The following is a 16,562-nucleotide window of genomic DNA, read 5'->3' as shown; positions in this document are numbered from 1 at the left end:
GAAACTTGAAAACATGACGCTAAGTGAAAAGCCAGTCACAAAGGACCGCATATTGTATGATTCCATTTATATAAAATGTCCAGAATAGGCAAATCTATAGATACAGAAAGCAGACTAGTGATTGCTTAGGGCTCAAAGGGATAGGGGATATTTAAGGGATGGTGGCTGAAGAGAATGGGTGTTTATGGAGGTGTAAGGAAAATGTTCTAAAATTGACTGTGGTGATGGTTGCGCACTTCTGTGACTATACTAAAGGCCATTGAATTGTACACTTTAAATGGGATAATGATATATCACTAAAGCGGTTTTTTAACAAAGGAGAACCAATTTACAAGCCTAGAGTGTTAGGTAAGTTTGTTTTAGAATTGCGTTTCAGCCTGTTTTATTAGTAATGAATTTTTAGCCTTTGGGGGTGGATTTTTTTTTTAATTTTTAAATTTAAAAATTTTTATTGTTTAGCATCTTTATTGGAGTATAATTGCTTTACAGTGGTATGTTAGTTTCTGCTGTATAACAAAGTGAATCAGCTATACATATACATATATCACCATATTTCTTCCCTCTTGGGTCACCCTCCCACCCTGCCTACCACACCCCTGTAGGTGGACACAAAGCACCAAGCTGATCTCCCTGTGCTATGCAGCTGCTTCCCACTAGCTATCTGTTTTACGTTTGGTAGTGTATATATGTCCATGCCACTCTCTCACTTCGTCCCAGCTTACCCTTCCCCCTCCCCATGTCCTCAAGTCCATTCTCTACATCTGCGTCTTTATTCCTGTCCTGCCCCTAGGTTCTTCAGAACCATTTTTTTCTTTTTAGATTCCATATATATGTGTTAGCATACGGTATTCGTTTTTCTCCTTCTGACTTACTTTACTCTGTATGACAGTCTCTAGGTCCATCCACCTCACTACAAATAACTCAATTTTGTTTCTTTTTGTGACTGAGTAATATTCCATTGTATATATGTGCCACATCTTCTTTATGCATTCATCTGTCGATGGACACTTGGGTTGCTTCCATGTCCTGGTTATTGTAAATAGAGCTGCAATGAACACTGTGGTACATGACTCTTTTTGAATTATGGTTTTCTCAGGGTATATGCCCAGTAGTAGGACTGCTGGGTCGTATGGTAGTTCTATTTTTAGTTTCTTAAGGAACCTCCATACTGTTCTCCATAGTGGCTGTATCACTTTACATTCTCACCAACAGTGCAAGAGGGTTCCCTTTTCTCCACACTTGAGGGTGGATTTTTAAGTAGGAAAAATAATTTAGTATCAAACCTTAGGGGTTTACCACGTCGCCAAACTGCCTTACACCATTGGGAGTAGAAAACCACTGACAACAGAAAGCCACTTTCATTCACTTGCTCTGGCTGTACATCTAAGAGTTCCAAAACCCTTTCGTGATCTTGCAATTCCAGCTCCCTGGAGTAAGGATGGAGCCTCCCAGATGCCTTGCTACCAGTTTCCTTGGGAAGCAAACTCTGAGAGGAGCCTAGTATGCAGGACATTCATTAGGGAAAGCTCTTGAGAATCAACACATGAAAAGAGGAGAAAGAAGCAGGAATGAGCAGAGGGAGAAGGTGGGCAGCAGTGCAGTCTCAACGAAGACCTCTGCTGATCCCACAGGGAGCTCTGAAGCTGGGCTGGCCGTACACAGTCGTCCCAAGTTGGGACGAGGTGGCCAAGCTTTTGGTCACCACTCCTCATGAACTAGTCATTGGGTGCAGGCTGCCTCAGGTGCAGGGGGTGACCATCAGCAAGGTGGGTCTCTTCAGTTGAGGTGTGCTTCCAGCAGCTGGGGGAATAAGTCCTGATGGGGCATGTGGGTGGAGTGTCCCAGCATCCTGTTCAATTCCCTTACATTCTGAGTGTTGCTCCTCTCAGAAGTCAACTCCCTAAGCACCTATTTCTGTGAGAATGGACTTAGGGGACGTAGCCCAGAGTAATGTTGACATTGCAGACTTCAAATTTGTGCTGTGATATACTTTGAAAATAAGGAAAGTTTCTTATTATATTGGTCTTAATTTTAAGACTACATAGTATACTACTATTAGTACTGTGTATTATAAAGCCTAAGCAATAGAAAAGAATACTGGACTTGTCAAACATATAATCCATTCACAGAAGTTTTTCAGAACTATTCCACAGTTTAATAGAAGTGCTTTTTAACCTGTTGCTCTGTTGCATCACAAGAGACTACATAAATGTTCTCATTCACATTTTCTAATGCACAGTATTATGACTTTAGCTCATGTGGCTTGAGTATTTTGTTCAGGAATCTTATTTCAAGTTTGTCACTTGATTTTTAAAAACAGATCAAAAATGGCAAAGTTATTAATATAAAATTTCTTTATCATAACCAGGGAACTCTCTAAGATGTCTGCATCTGGTAAGGGTAAAAAGCCGGATATGTAATTTTTCACCAACTCAGGGATCAGATTTTCTATATTTTTATTTTACATTCACAGACATGTAGACAACTGTTTTTCTATTTGACTCAGAAAACAGTGGTAAAAACTAGCAGATCAAAAGTCAATTGCTTACCTATATACCAGAAATAAAAATTGGAATTTGAAATAAAAAACACACCACCACTTACACTAGTACCCCCCCAAAGTTGAATTACTTAAGTATAAATTTAACAAAATATGTACAAGATCTTGATAAGGAAAACTATAAAACTCTGATGAAAGAAATCTAAGAAAATCTACCTGTCTGGATAGTCCATGTTCATGGATGAAAAGACTCAAGATTGTTAACGTGTCAGTTTTTCCCCAACTTGATCTATATATTCAGTGCAATCCCAATCAAAATCCCAGCAAGTTATTTTCTGGATTTCGACAAAGATTCTAAAGATTTTGTGGAATGGCAGAAGACCCAGAATAGTCAACACAATAATGAAGAAGGAAGAACAAAGTCAGAAGACTGACACTTCCTGATTTCAAGACTTACCATGAAGCTACAGAAATCAGGACAGTGTGGTATTGGTGAAAGAAGAGACCTTACACCTTTCACAAAAATTAACTGAAAATGGATCAGAGACCTAAATGTAAAACACAAAACTAAAACTTCTAGAAGATAATACAGAAAATTTAGGTGACCTAGGATTTGGCAAAGACTTTTTAGGTGCAGTTCCAAAAGTATGAAACAAATAATTGATAAGATGAACTTTTTAAAAATTACAGAATTTCTCTGCAAAGTATAATTTTGAGAGACTGAAGAGACAAGCCACAGACTAGGAGAAAATATTTGCAAAAGACATGCCTCCTAAAGGACTTGTATATAAAACATACGAAGAATTCCTAAAATGTAACATAACAGCCCATAAATAAACAACCCAACAGTTTTTTCATGGCTGGTGGGATTGCAAAGTGGTACAGCCACTTGGAAAAGAGTTTGGCCGTTTCTTACAGAGCTAAATATAGGTTTACCGTACATTCCAGCAATTGCCCTGCTAGATATTTACCCAAGTAAGTTGAAAACTTACGTCTACACAAAAAGCTACACATGAATGTTTATGTCAGCTTTATTCATAATTGTCAAAATTTTGAAGCAACCAAGACATCCTTCAGTGACTGACTGGATAAACAAACTATGGTACATGTATACAATGGAGTGCTTTCACTGTTAAGAAGAAATGAGCTATCAAGCCATGAAAAGATATAGAGGAACCCTAAATGCGTATTACTAAGTGAAAGACACCAGTCTGGAAAGGCTTCATGCTCTACGAGTCCAACTATATGACATTCTAGAAAAGGCGAAACTATAGAGACAGTAAAAAGATCAGTGGTTGCCAGGAGTTTGTTAGGGAGAGAAGAAGGATGGGATGAAGAGGTGGCCCACAGATGTTTAGGGTGGTAAAACTATTCTGTATAATACTGCAGTGGTGGATACACGACATTATGCATTTGTAAAAACCCATGCAATGAACCTGAATGTGAACTATAGACCTTAGTTAATAATAGTGTATCAATATTGGTTCTTCAGTTGTAACACATGTACCACACTAACACAAGATGTTAATAATAGAGGAAACTGGAGGAGTGAAGGGTATATGGGAACTCTCTGTACTTTCTATGCAGTTACTTTGCAAAACTAAAATATCTCTAAAAATAAAATCTCTCAATAAAAAGTAATAATAAAAAATCATTACAGTTTAACATGTTCTAGTATAAATTACATTAAATTTAAGCCAGAAGTCAAGTTCTTTGTACTTGTACAGAATTTAGCGTACTTTCTTCTTCCTCTCCTTCCTTTTCCTCCAATCCCTCAGTCTTCTCCGATGCTTTTCATTGTGAACAGAAAGTTCACAAATAAATAAAAGGCAAGTGGCTGTTAAGCATAGAAATAGATACTTAACACCACTGAGTAAGAAATGCAAAGTGAAACTAAACTGAAATATTAGTTGTCACCTATCACTGTTGCAAATCCACAAGAGGGATATTACCCTGAGTCAACAGGCTGTGGGGAAGCAGGCACCCTCATACGCAGCGGCTAGAAGTGCACACTGGCTCAGCACCACATATGAGACAGTTTGGCAAAATCTACTTAAATTACAACAGCTTTGACCCAACAATTCTACATTTGGGAATTTATCCCACAAATATAATTGCATGTGTGCAAAATGATAAATGTGTGGGGATAGTCATTGCAGCGTCCTTAATAATAACAAAATATTGGAAATAACATAAATGTCCATGACTGGTTAAGTAAATTATGGCTGCTTTCTATGTACAAATATGAAAGCACTCTAATATTAATAAGTACAAAAATCAAAATGCAGAACACTTTTGCTGTATGTTCCTTTCGTGTAAAAATGGAGAATAACAATAATATAGTCCTGTTGACTTGAAAAAAACCACACACAACATAAGAGCTGTAAATTGAGATTATCCAGTGTTTTACTGAGGATTATGGCCCAGGGATAGCCTCTCAGATAGCTCTGAGAAACTGTTGTGAAGAGGTAATGGGGGAGGTCATGCACAATACCGACCAGAGTTCTTGGCCTTCCCCAATCAATAGAAATTGATAAAGGGCCAGACAAGAAATTCAGGCAAGGCTTTATTGGGGCTCCTGCAGGGAGAAAAACAAGTAACAGGCTCCCTTGCTCACTCCCTGAGGGGGGGCGAGCTGGTTCCTTCCATGGGGTGAGGGTAGGGGTGTGTCCAAAGGTCGGGCCAGAGGGTTGGCTTAGGTGTTTTGCCCACCCTTTTGGTGCTGTTGTGTGCAAGGGGCTTGCACAGTACCCTGCTTTTGCTCTCCATACCCTGTTTTTGCTCAGGGCTCTTCAGGAGTGTCAGATGGGTTTTTTTGGGTCTTTTTGTATCTTGTTGTCCACAATTTGCCCCAACTGCACATGCATGCAGTTATTTTTAGTCCCTTATAGTTTCTTTGTATTTTGTTACTTGGAGACATTTGTCCAGGTGCAAGCACTGCAGCAAAGGCTCTCAAGTCCCAGGTCCCAGGTCCCAGGTCCCAGCCTGTCTCGAGCATATAGGTGATCTTGGCTAAGGATAATCAAGGTATCAAGGTAATCAAGCACACATCTCATTACAAGGTTGCTGCTAGTCACAGGGAACAGGTATCTTAGTGGTTTTAATGCTGGTCTAAGTGTGGGAAGATGTGAGAATCGAGGTTCATAAAAGATTTCTCCTGAAAATGTCCATTTGCAGGCCTATTCTGCCAGTATTCCCAGAGCACTAAGCGCCACATTCCTGATCTGTGCCATTCCTTTCAGGGTGTGTTGAAGGTCAGTGACTGCGGTAGCAAATGACTTATCAATAATTCTCATAGAACAGGATGGTGAGTCACCTTCTTTAGTTGGCGCTTGTACATGTAGGCACTGGGCACAGCAGGGCACTGGGCAGATAGATGCAAGGGCAAGAAGGAAATTTTTCACTATATGCCTTTTTCCCCCTAACCATGTGACTATACTGCCTTCAAACATGCATTTCAAAAAACAAAGAATTATAAAACGTGAATATTTACTATAAACCTAGAATACCTAGGAAAAATTGCTTTTTCCTATTGTCAAACCTTAGAAATTATTTTTATCTGTATGAAAATCCTTCCCTTGGGTGTTTGCAATATGGTGAGTTGTTAAAGTTATTTTTTAACTGTGAGGGTCGTTTAATGTTCCCAGTGAAAACCTGACTTTGCCACAAAAGTAGTTCAGATTTTTTTTTTTTTTTTGCTTTTCTAACAGTAATGTTCATTAAGCATCTCTAGTCAATTTAAGAAGAGAAAAAGTAGCAAGATAGTATTTCCTTTCAGAAAGTATGTCAGTGGAAAATGTAAAATTTTATCTTCGATCTGTTTTTTAAATGTGTAGCTGTAAAAAGTTCTAGCCCTTTTCTTCTTTGACACCAACTCCCTATTCAGTTGTATTAAGTTATTCTCTTTTAGAGCAGACTTTCCAGTTGGCTTTTTTTTTTCCCCTCCTCTTTCTTCTACATCCACTGCCTCTATGCAACTACTTTTCTATTTCCCTTGCTCTGGCAAAGATGTAAAATGTGACACTAAGGCAATACCTGTCAAACAGGATATTGCTGCTGAGTTCTCCAAGGAGTAGGTATGGATACGGTATCTTAATGAGCCCCGGAAAACGAAAGGTAGGAAGCATTCCTTGCTGAACTACATGGGCTCTTGAGCCCTAGTGTGTAATGATCTTGAGAGCTATCTATATAAATTATTTGGAATTCTTCCACAAGGGAGGTTAGTCTCTTCTCCCCATTTATTTATTCGATCATTTGTTTGTATCAGTATAGGCTCATGGATATTTATTTTATATTTTGGGATATCATCCAATACTACTTTATTTTGTTGCTCAAATTATTCCAGCTTTGGCCATTGGGGGCTCTTTTGGTTGGCTTTTGAGTCTCTTTGACATACCCCCATTGTGTGTGTGTGTGTGTGTATTTGCTTTTTGAGCACTCCCTTATTTTCTGTCACTATAAGATGTTCCAGACTCATTTTATATATTTCCTGCCCCAGTCCTAGAATCACCCAGTTCTCCAAGGAGCTCGGGTTCTTTTTCAATTGGAGAATGGTATTAGAAACCAAGAACTGCATGCATCTCTTTATTTTTAACCTATCTTGAGTCCCTATATTTAAGATGTGTTTCTTGCAGACAGCATATGGTTGAGCCTTGCTTTTTATCCTCTCTGATATTCTCTGTCTTTTAATTGGTGTATTTAGACCGTGCATTTTTTAAATGATTATTGATGTAGTTGGATTAATGTCTACCATGTTTTTCAGTTTTCTGTTTGCTACATTTGTTCTTTATTTCTTTTCTCCCTTTTTTTTTCCTGCTTTCTCTGGTTTTACTTAAGCATTTTGTATGATTCCTTTTCATCTCCTCTCTTAGCCTATCAACTATACTTCTTTTTTTTTTTGCGGTTTGCAGGCCTCTCACTGTTGCGGCCTCTCCCGTTGCGGAGCACAGGCTCCGGACACGCAGGCCCAGCAGCCATGGCTCACGGGCCCAGCTGCTCCGCGGCATGTGGGATCTTTCTGGACCAGGGCACGAACCCGTGTCCCCTGCATCAGCAGGCAGACTCTGAACCACTGCGCCACCAGGGAAGCCCAACTATACTTCTTTTTAAAAACATTGTACTGGTTGCCATAAAGTTTAAAATACACATTTTAAGCTAATCTAATCCACCTTCAAATAGTACTATACTACCTCATATGTAGTGTGGTACATGTATACCTTATAATAAAGTATTCCCAATTCCTCCCTCTTGTCCCTTAAAACATAGCTATCATTCATTTCACTTTTCCATATGCTATAATCACCTAATAACTGTTATTGCTTTAAACAAGCAGTTATCTTTTAGATCAATTAAGAATAAGAAAAATAAAATGTTTTATTTTACCTTCATTTGTTCCTTCTCTGACACTCTTTATTTCTGTAGATCCAGGTTTCTGACCTACGTCATTTTCCTTCTGCCTGAAGAACTTCCTTTAACATTTCCTGCAGGGCACATCTGGTAGCAGTGGGTTGTCATTCATATTCATTCTCGCTCTCTCTTTCTCTCAGACTTCTGGAATAATAACTTATGAAATAATAGAAAGTTTTTACTTCTCTTTCACCTTTGAAAGATAATTTCAGCTAGAGTTTATATCTCTAGTTCACTGGCGATTTCTTTCCACACTTTGAATATTTCATTTTATTCTCTTCTTGCTTGCATGGTTTCTGATGAGAAGTCTGCTCTATTTTATTCTTGTTCCTTTGTAGGAAAGGTGTTTTTCTCCCGTCTTCTCAAGATTTTCTCTTTGTCTTTGGTCTTCTGCAGTTTGAATATAATGACTAGGTATAGATATTTTAGTATTTACCAGCTTCATGTTTTATGAGCTTCCTGGATCTTTGATTTGGTGTCTGTCGTTAATTTTGGAAAGTTCTCAGCCGTTATTTCTTCTGCTCCATTCTCTCTTTATTCTCTTTCTAGTGTCACAGTTATGCACGTGATACACCTTTTTAATACTGTCCCACAGTTAATGGCTAATTTCTTTTTGTCCATTCTTTTTCTCTTAGCATTTCATTGTGTGAAGTTTCATTTGACCTATCTTCGAGAGTGCTGGGTTTTCCTCAACTGTCTCCTGTCATCTGATGAGCCTATCAAAGGCATCCTTCATTTCTGTTAGTCTTTTTGATTTTTAGCATTTCAGTTTGATTGTTTTGTAGATTTTCCATTTCTTTGCTTACATTATTCATCTGTTCTTGCATTTTGCCTACTTTTACCATTAAAGCCCTTAACATATTCATCATAGTTATTTTAAATTCTCTTCCTGATAATTTCCAAATCTGTTATATCCAAGTCTGGTTCTGATGGTTTCTTCAGAGTGTTTTCCTTGCCTTTTGGCATGCCTTGCAATTTGGTGTTGAAAGTCAGACATGCTCTATGGGGCAGCAGATGAGGTAAATAATAGACCTTTAGTTTGAGAATTTACATTAATCTGTCTAGGAGTTGGGCTGTATTCACTGTTTATTCTGGCTATAGGTACCAGAGGCTTTAAGTTCCTCTAATATCCTTGTTTTCGTTTCTCCTCTTTACTATGGGCTTCCCTATGTTTTCCTCCTTAGGGAGAGTCTGTGTCTTACAGCCCATGTAACTATAACCCACTGTTGTTATACTTGAGCCCTGTTGGTGTGTGAGAACATGTTGGGGAGGGGACACATTCTGTAATCTTCCAATTAAATCTCAGTCTTTTAGGGGGGGCACTGTTTCAGGACAAGTGTTCATCCCTGGTATAGCTTTTCCACCCATCCCCATCCCCTTCCCCTTCTCTGTCTGCAGAGTTCCCGGTCTATTTCCTTGAAACCCTGACCTCTGTTGACTTGTTATGTTTTTGTCTTTATTTCTCCCTAAGTGAGACAGGATGGCTGGAGGGGGCTGGAGCAGGGAAGAATTTCCCTATCCCAGTTGAAATCAAGTTTCAGAATTTTCCCTGGCTAAGTCCTTACCCCTGGAGGGTAAGCCATTGTTATGGAGAAGGTTCTGAATAGTATTTCCTCATGCCTGTTCTTCTTCTCCTGCAAGACCCATGAGGGGATCCTTCTTGTATCCTCACCATGGGAACCTGATAGAGTTCCTGGAGGGAAAGCCTGTGGAAGTATGGGGACCCCCCTAAGGCAGCAACCCATAGGGGTTTCTCACTCACGCTAGTCTCACTCAACCACTAGCAATTCATCAAAATTACCAGTTAAGTGTTCCTGCTAGTTTATGGCTCCAGCAGCTTCTGTTCCAGCTTCTGTTGCTTTATCTCTCTGGATACACCTGTCTCTCCAGACTTTTTGGGGTGGTGGTTTGTCCTCACTTCTCAGACAGGTCAAAGAAGTCATTAATTTTCAGTTTGTCCAGCTTTTTCTTGTTGTATTGACAGGAATGATGTCTTCCAAACTCTTTACATGTTGGAGCTGAAACCAGAAGTGCTTGTAAGTCTTTTTTGAAGCGTTTTATTAGGTTTTGTATAAATTTGTCAGTTGCAGAAATAGTAAGTTGAAGCATATGTTCAGTAGTAAATATGACAAATCTTGCTTCAGGGAAACATATAAAGCAGAATGTTTCAATAATTAAGCAAACCAATTATTTGCTCAATGACAGTGGCAGTGAAAAGTCCACAGTGGGTTAGGCAAAAATCTAACCCCCCACCCTCTCCTGCCCAGTCTTTTAGGCTTTTCTTCTTTGCAGATTCTGAGATGCAGTTTAGGACCTTTCTGTCATCCATCACCCAGTTAATTCGCTGATGCCACTGGGATGGTTTGGTGCTTGAAATGTAAAGCCCATTATATTCTGGCACAAGTTCTCAATTTAGAAGTATATTTTTGTTCGAAACATTTGTTCAGAGTGAAAACTGCAGACAGTGACATTGTGGCCTTCCACAGAACATTAGTATATGCATATAAGCAGTATTAACTGAATTGGAATGAAGACTTATGAAGAGCAGAATTAAGAGTTACCATCTTTTCATTTATAAACAGATACGATCTGATTTTTATTATTTTTATTTTTTATCGTTTGTGGTATGCGGGCCTCTCACTGTTGTGGCCTCTCCCGTTGCGGAGCACAGGCTCTGGACGCACAGGCTCAGTGACCATGGCTCACAGGCCCAGCCACTCCGCGGCATGTGGGATCTTCCCGGACCAGGGCACGAACCCGTGTCCCCTGCATTGGCAGGCAGACTCTCAACCACTGCACCAGGGAAGTCCTGGATCTTATTTTTTTAATCCACTCAGCTTCTCATGTCTTTTGATCAGGGAATATAATCTATTTACATTTCAAGTAACTACTGGTAGTAACAAAATTATTATTGCAATTTTATTCATTTTTTCTGTATATCTTATAGTTATTTTGTCCTTTGCCTCTCTTGATGTACTCCTTTGTGTTTTGTTGATTTTTTTTCGGAGTGACTTGTTTTTGATTTCTTTCTCATTTTTCTTTTATGTGTTTTCTATAGGTATTTCTTTGTGGTTATCATGGAGAGTACGTAAAACATCTTATAGTATATATAGTAATCTATTTTAAAATAATAGAAACTTCAGTCATGTACAAAATGTCTACTCCTTTACATCTCCCCTCCAATTTGTTATTGATGTCACAAATTACACAATTTTATAGTTATAGTTATTTTTATGAATTTATCCTTTAAATTCTATACCAGAATGAAAAGTGATATACACACCACCATTACTGTGTACTGTATTTGTCTATTTATTTACCTTCACCAGAAAGCTTTATAATTTTATATGCTTTTGTGTTGTTGTCCAGCATTCTTTCCTTTCAGCTTAATGGGCTCCCTTTAATATTTCTTGTAAGGCAGATGTGGTGGTGATGAATTCCCTTAGCTTTTGTTTATCTGGAAAGGTCTTTATTTCTCTTTCATTTTTGAAGGACAGTTTTGCTGGATATAGTATTCTTGGTTGGCAGGGTTTTTCTTTTAGCCCTTTGAATGTATCCTCTTACTCCCTTCTGGCCTATATTTTTTTCTGCTAAGAACTCTTCTAATAATCTTACGGTAGCTCCCTTGTACATGATGTGACACAGTCTTGCTACTTTCAAGATTCTCTCTTTGTCCTTTGATGGTTTGATTACAGTGTATCTCAGTATGGGGTTCTTTGGGTTCATCTGAGTTGGAGTCTTTTGAGTTTCTTGAATTTGGATGTCCAATTCATTCCTCACATTTGGGAAGGTTTTGACCGTTATTTCTTCAAATAAGCTCTCTCCCCCTTTCTCTCTCTTCTCTTTCTGAGATTCCCATAATGCATATATTGGTAATACTTGCTGATGTCATTAAGTATCTTGAGCTTTCTTCATCTTTCTTGATTCGTTTTTCTTTTTGCTCTTCTGACTCAGTAATTTCAGGTGACCTGTCTTAGAGTTCATGGATTCTTTCTTTTGCTTGAACAAGTTTGATGCTGAACCCATATAGTGAACTTCTCAATTCAGTTATTGCATTCTTCGGTTCCAGAATTTGTTTAGTTCTTTTTTTTTTTATATATAGTTTCTATCTTTTTGTTGGTATTTTCATTTTGTTCACACATCATTTTCCTGATTTCGGTTACTTGTCTGTGTTCTCTTATAATTCACTGAGCTTCTTTAAGATGATTGTTTTGCATTCTTTGTCATGTACTTCGTAGATTTCTGTTTCTTTAGGGTCTTTTTTTGAGATTTATTACTTTCCTTTATTGTGTCATATTTCTGTTTGTTAGTGTTCCTTGTTATTTTTTTGCTGAGATTTGGGCATTTGAAAAAACAGCCATCTCTCCCAGTCTTCACAAACTAGCTTCATACAGGCAAAGACCTCCATCAGTCAGCCCAGCTAGAGATTCTGGGAATGTCTCAAACATTCTGGAGATGTGTCTTTTCTAGGCTTGTGCATGTATTTTCCCAAGTAGGGAAGTCTGCTGGTTTCTTTTTTAGGAGTTTGTAATCTCTTCCTCCCTCTGGTCTCTGTCTTCAGTACTGCAGGTTCTCTGGTATTTCAGCAATCTCTCCTTTGTTTTTATTGGCCCCCCAGGCATCCACAGTATGCAGGATCCTCTCCAGTGCCCTGAGTCTAATGAGACAGAAACCAGTTCCTAGGGAAGTCCCTTGAAAAGAGGGAACGTACATTGAATGTATGTTACACGTCTCTATTCACAAGTTGGGTGTTTTCTCCCAACTGTGCTGAGCTGTGCCAGCTTGGAGGAAAGGTATCATAGGTGAAATCCAACAGCTTTTCTTACTCCCTTACTCATTCTAAGGCAGCTGTTTTTAGCTTTGTGCTTCCCTAGAGTACTGTAGCTTCTTAGCTGTTTTCTGAAGTTCTCATGAAGGCTTTTTGGACTGTATGTTGTTCTTAAGTCAGTGTCTCTGTGGGGGAACAAGGTTTGGGACTTCCTATCCTGTCATACAGCTGACATCACTCTGGTCTCCAAGTCTTTAAATAAGAGTCTGGTATGACCTTAGGCTCAGCTTCTCTCTTGGGCCTGGCAACCCCACACAAGGAACTCTCCCAGAAGATCACATGCTTTCTTTAAAGGGCAGGTTTTCGGCTTTAGTGCAAGAGTAGAACTTGCAGTCAGTCTGTTATAAGGTGGCATGAGAAAGGGCTTCCTATGGCCCCAGCTTTTCTGAAGGTAGTTCTTTAATGCGTTCACTTTGGTGCTGACTCCCTGCCCCAATCCTTTCCTTTTGTGGGGTTGAATCTGACATCTTCTTCTGAGGCTCCTTTGGGAGGACCTGCCTTTGTCTCAGGAGACTTGAGCAGCACTTTCCACTCCATAGGTTCTATATTCAGAAGTTCTGGAAAATTCTCTTGTTTTCCAGTCTTGTTCTTTTTAGACTATATTTCTGTCATTTCAGGGGACCCTGGGGAGGTAGAAGAAGTACATGTGCATGCTTGATCTGCCATCTTAAAATGAAAATCCCTGATTTTTTTTTCCTTAAGAGCCTAATTCCATAATTTTTTTCAATCTCAGCTTCACTAATCATTTCTTATTAATTGGTACTTCACATTTAGTTTGTCTGATAATCAGCAGAGGATGCTTTTCTGAAGGACTTTTCTTTTATTCAGTGAGCTCTGAATGGAAAGAGGTAATGTGGCAGACCTACCACTGTAGAAATCAAATTAACTTTTCAGAATTCCATGAATTCAACTCTAATTTGCATATTCTATTTCAGAAGAGACAGGGTTGGGGACACACTGCTACAAACACAGCTGCTACTGTTGATCATATCATGAATTTTCTAGTTTTTTAAAATAAAAGGGTTCCTCTCACTCTCTGTGCACCTGGCACGAGACTCCCAAGAGTCTGACAGCCGTGCAGTGACCACAGGTGAGCGACACAGTGATGGTGGAGTGGGCAGTACTTTACCGCTGGCACCAGAAAACATGTAGCTTCTGAGTGTCAGTTTTCTCTGGTCCCGTTCTTTTTCCCTTTCCCAACCAAGACACCCTATAATCATTACCTGAACTATAGTGTCATGGGTAGCCAACTTCTTCGTATTTATTAGTTTAAAAATTCTGCCCATCTCCCCACCCCACCCCTCACTGTTTCTCTTCTCCTTTACTTTGTTTAGGATAAATTTTGTGAGTTTCACTCTAAAGGAAGATCGTTGGTGAAGAATCACAATCATGGCCCGTAAAATGTCTTCTCTTTTCATAAAGAGGCTATGAAAAGCCAACCCAGCTATTCATTTTGAGTGTTTTTCTTCAAATCTGAGCAGATTTGTATTTTATCTTAGGCTTTCTCTTATTTATGAAAACAAGTAAAAATAGCTAAAATTCTTTTCACAATTTTTTTCCTCTGTTCAGTTAGTGTAAAGTAGTTCCCAGCCTTGAAACAGATTTTCTGTATGAAAAATATAAACGAGATTTTAAAAATTAATCTTTTGAAGCACGGTGCTATAAATGTTATTTAGGTTTCTAGGCTAGACTACAAAAGCTTATTTAAATCCATCACGATGCTCAACTTGAATTCTGGATCCTGGGTACAAGAACCCACTAAGAAGAAAGAGGGGGGTAATGTATCCCTTCCTGATCATTCAGACAATGTTGGTTCCTCTCTGCTTCTCTTTACCCCTCTTCCTTGAAGCTGCTACCCTGTGTTGCCTTCCCCGCCCCACCCCCAAGGTCTCAAGGTTATCGGGGAGGGGGAGGACAGAGAGAGAGTGTTTGCTAACGCCAGCTAATTAATTAACAGGTATCTGTGAATAGTGATGCTTCTTAACCCTGCCAGAATAGTTTCCCTTTTTAAAGATGGTGTGTGTTATGCCACATAAACCTAAAATTGGTGAAACTTCTGAGAGTGTAGCAAAGTGGGGGGAAAAATCAGTGTGACAAGGTTTTGATAGGTAAGGTGGGAGGAGGCCACCACTGAAGCAGTCTGGCCCTGCATCCTTGTGCTCAGTCATTTGCAGAATGTGTGATTGCTTTTGCCAGCTTCTTGGACTCCCGATTAAAAGCCAGACTCTCTGAGCTGCAGGTTGTTTGGTCTGGGTCTGTTTACTGGGCATGTGGGCAGTGGTGGCCAGGTGGGTTAGGAGCCTGGCAGGGCACGTGTAGTTCGTTTTTTAAATGAGTGGAATCCCTGCGTTCTTTTTCACATAAGTGTTTTTTACCTCGTACAAAAGTAATGCATGTCTGTTAAAGACTAAAGACAAAGAGGTTGCCCAAAGTGCTACCATCCAAACAAAATTTCATTGTGAAGATGTTGATATTTCTTCCAATCTAGTTAATAAAGTTGGCATTTTTATTTTGTTCTCTGAGACACTTTTTTCTTTCTGCTGAAGATTATGATTATCTGTTTTGAGGAAAGGATATTTAATGATGATTTGCGATTAGCTCTGTGAAAGAAAAGTGAGAATGCGATGTGTAATTCCCACCTCTCCTTCCTCATTTTTAAGTATTGAATTGCATATTCTAAGCAATAAATGTGTTTTAAAATTCTTAAGTCTCAAATTAGTGCCTCGTGGTCAGCTCTCTCTCCTCGACAGGGACCACACCAGACCCCCTGTTTATGGCTAAGCCCCTGCCTGGCCCAGCAGCCTGGCTCTGTGCCTTGGAACTTCTTCCAGGAGCTTCACCTTTGGCCATTCTCTTGGTTCCATCCCAAAGCATCTCAACATGTTTAGGACTTATGCCTTTAAAGAACAAACACCTGGCCAGCACAGGTCTCTGTCCAGGTGCCCCCTCGTCCCTCACCCCTCCTTTGCAGGAAGACTCTCTGAACCCTGTGGTCGGCACCTCCCTCCTCCAGCCTTGCCTGCCAGTCCCTTCCCAGCCCACTGAGTCCTGCTTCTGCAACCACTCAGCCGAAGCCACTCCCACCAGGGTCACCAGAGGCCTCCGGGTGGATAAACCTATATGTTCCCCCTCAGGCTTCATGTACTTGACCCTCCGACACCCTCCTTGACTGGCTTCTTTCTCTCCCCTTTGCTTCTGAAACTCCAGAACCTCCTAGATTTCTGCCAGTTGCCGCCTGCTGCTTATCAGGCTTCTTGCTGGCCCCTCTCCCTCGCTCGTCATGCATGTTTCGGTTCCCCCACTTCCATCCTCTGCCATTGTCTTGCCATCTCGTCTTTCCTCTCTCTCACCACACAGCCTTGCAAATCTCGTCCACTCCCATGGCTTTATCTGCCGCTTACACACATACAGCAGTGACCCAAATCTCTGCCTCCTTGCCTCCGCTACCGTACTGCGTGCTGGACATGTCCACTTAGACACTCCACAGACATCTGAAAATCCACAGCCCGCGCAGACCCCTTCTCCCCTCTGGCCTGCCCCCCGTCCTGTGCTTATCAGTTCAGTGCGTGAGTCATGGCGGTCTGGCGAGTCTGCTGCTAACGAGCCCTCCAGTCACTCCTGGAGCTTCAGCCCCACTGCTCTAACGCACACTCAGGTCACCCTGCTCACTTGCCTGCACTTCCACACTCGTCTACGCCCCTTGCCACAGACAGAGAAATCTGATTGAGTCACTCCTGCGTACATGCTTTCAGCGCCTCCTCTGCTGCCTGTGTGCCCGGGCTCCTGGTTGCCTCTGCAGCCCCTCTCTTTTCAGCCCCCATCCCTTTG

At 40.3% G+C, this 16,562-nt stretch overlaps 1 protein-coding gene across 4 annotated transcripts in view; it reads left to right on the top strand.

Annotated features, from left to right (window-relative positions):
- Window positions 1-16,562, top strand: part of ANO10 (anoctamin 10) — a 209,954-nt gene that overhangs the window by 132,493 nt on the left and 60,899 nt on the right. The window lies entirely within an intron of this gene.

This window comes from Orcinus orca, chromosome 10 (assembly GCF_937001465.1).
Source record: "Orcinus orca chromosome 10, mOrcOrc1.1, whole genome shotgun sequence".
Taxonomy (NCBI): Eukaryota; Metazoa; Chordata; class Mammalia; order Artiodactyla; family Delphinidae; genus Orcinus; species Orcinus orca.
The sequence above is the reverse complement of the archived record's forward strand: the minus strand, read 5'-3'. Positions and strand labels throughout refer to the sequence as shown.